Genomic DNA, 2,989 nt, shown 5'->3' with positions numbered 1-2,989 from the left:
GTCGCGTGTGTTTATTTAGTTGCAAGTTTTTAAGTACGTTGACCTTATATTGTACCTACAATCAATGGCCTTATCAGGTACTGTAAACCTACCGTACATGTGTCCTGACTGCCCGTTGCTAATTTTTCTGCCACTTCTTATACGTCAGTGGAAGGGAAGCAGCATCAAGCCACTGCTGACCAAGCTATTATTTGTGTGGTAGACCACTGCAATTTTTATACACTTTAATACACACAGCATCACTGTTAAACCTGATGTATAAGCAGTACACACTACCATGTTGTTGAGTATACAGAGAATAGTCCTATAGTCATCTTTTTAATAGATTAGGTACAAGGGGCTGGCAAGCGGTGCATAACAGGAGACAGTCTACAGCGTAGACATAATCATGGAATACCGCTGCCTTGCACATTTGGATGGTTTTCCTCCTAACTCATCCAGTTCAAGTTGGTTATGCGTAAGCATCCTTATTACCTTCGCCAACTTTTTTGGAGGAGATTGTTTTCGCCTCTGTTTTGTTTGTCTTTTGTGAATGGATTTTGATGAAATTTTGAGGAAAGGTGAGCCATGGTGTAAGAAACAATTGCTTAGACTTTGATGCAAATCCAGATATGTATGCGGATCCAGGGTTTGTTTGCCCTAGCCTGAAGGTCAGAGAAGCAGCCTTGGACCCAAAAGGTCGCCGGATCGATTCCCAAGACTGGCAGGAGAAACATGAGGGAAGTTAAGTGAATGAACAGCATTTCCCCTCCCTCTGTATCATGGCTGAAGTGTTCTTGAGAAAGACACCTAACCCCCAACTGCTCCCCAGGTGCTGTAGCATAGCTACCCACAGCTCTGGGTATGTAGATGTGCTCATTGCTCACTTGTGTGTGCGCGCATGTGTGTAGTCATTGCTTCAGATGGGTTAAACGCAAAGGAGGAATGTCACTGTGCTTGAGTGTACATGTGATAAATAAAGGCGGCTTCTTCAACGTAACTCAAAAATTACTGAACAGATTTTGATGACGGGGCGGCACGGTGGTGTAGTGGTTAGCGCTGTTGCCTCACAGCAAGAAGGTCCTGGGTTCGAGCCCCGGGGCCGGCGAGGGCCTTTCTGTGTGGAGTTTGCATGTTCTCCCCGTGTCCGCGTGGGTTTCCTCTGGGTGCTCCGGTTTCCCCCACAGTCCAAAGACATGCAGGTTAGGTTAACTGGTGACTCTAAATTGACCGTAGGTGTGAATGTGAGTGTGAATGGTTGTCTGTGTCTATGTGTCAGCCCTGTGATGACCTGGTGACTTGTCCAGGGTGTACCCCGCCTTTCGCCCGTAGTCAGCTGGGATAGGCTCCAGCTTGCCTGCGACCCTGTAGAAGGATAAAGCGGCTAGAGATGATGAGATGAGAGATTTTGATGACAGTTTGAGTAAAGGTGAGCTATGGGCCAAGGAACAATTGATTAGATTTTGATACAAATCCGGATATGTATGTGGATCCAGGATTCTTTTGTTGATATTCTAGTATGTGGCTTGGCAGAGGTATACACTCTACCGCGTGCCCTTCTAGTTTAGCTAATGAATTTGATGGGGAGAGTTGGGAGTAGTGAAAACACCAGAACGTACAGGGAAGAGGTACTCCAGGATGAGGACTGAGAAACACTGAACTACCATTACTATACCTATAAAGAGCACATGCATCATGGTACATCAGTGGTTCTCAAAGTGGGGTCTGTGATTTTGAATTTTTTGGTTACTGTGCTAAAATTTACAAACCGCCATTACCAAAGTTACCATATTTATAATTGAGTTCTTACAGTTATTTGCCTACTGGACTTGAATCGAATGAGTTTAATGAATTTAATCCAAGCCTCAGTATCTAAAAAAACAAGTAGGGCTTGGATGATGGAAATTTAAGAAATAAAAGCTTTATGGCTGCAATAAGTAACCAAGATCATCATCATCTTTTGGCTGCTCCTGATTAGGGGTCGCTACAGCGGATCTTTTGTCTCCATTGCTTCCTGTCTTCCGCACCCTTCTCTACCACACCTGCCACTTTCGTGCATCTCCTCTTTGGCCTTCCTCGTTTTCTCAGGATGTGCCCATCCCATCTCAGTCTCATCTCTCTTAGCTTAATTCCCAACTTCCCAAGCTCTCCACATGTGCTGTCCCTCTGATGTGCTCGTTCCTTATCCTGTCCAACCTCCCATCGCAAACCTTAACATCCTCAACTCCGCCACCTCCAACTTTGCCTCCTGTCTCTTCATTAAGGGTACGGTCTCCAATCCATACATCACAGCTGGTCTCACTACTGTCTTATACAGCTTACCTTTCACTTTTGCTGGGACTTTCTGATCACAAATGACTCCCGAAATCCTTCTCCAACTGCTCCACCCTGCCTGCGCACTCTTTCTCACCTCACTATCGCAGCCCCCATTTTCCTGCACAGTTGACCCCAGGTACTTGAATTCACCAAAAGGTTTGAGAACCCCTGTGGTAGATGTAACCAAGATCTCATTCTCATCTCATTATCTCTAGCCGCTTTATCCTTCTACAGGGTTGCAGGCAAGCTGGAGCTTATCCCAGCTGACTACGGGCGAAAGGCGGGGTACACCCTGGACAAGTCGCCAGGTCATCACAGGGCTGACACATAGACACAGACAACCATTCACACTCATATTCACACCTACGGTCAATTTAGAGTCACCAGTTAACCTAACCTGCATGTCTTTGGACTGTGGGGGAAACTGGAGCATCCGGAGGAAACCCACATAGACATGGGGAGAACATGCAAACTCCACACAGAAAGGCCCTCGCCGGCCACGGGGCTCGAACCCGGACCTTCTTCCTGTGAGGCAACAGCGCTAACCACTACACCACCGTGCCGCCCTAGTAACCAAGATATAATTTAAAAATACATATAAAATGAGCCAAATGTTTGAATTGCGTGATTAATGTTCATACAGTAAACATTTGATATTTATTTGGCGGCATGGTGGTGTAGTGGTTAGCACGGC

Source organism: Neoarius graeffei, chromosome 20, assembly GCF_027579695.1.
Source record: "Neoarius graeffei isolate fNeoGra1 chromosome 20, fNeoGra1.pri, whole genome shotgun sequence".
In the NCBI taxonomy this organism is placed as follows: domain Eukaryota; kingdom Metazoa; phylum Chordata; class Actinopteri; order Siluriformes; family Ariidae; genus Neoarius; species Neoarius graeffei.
The sequence above is the reverse complement of the archived record's forward strand: the minus strand, read 5'-3'. Positions refer to the sequence as shown.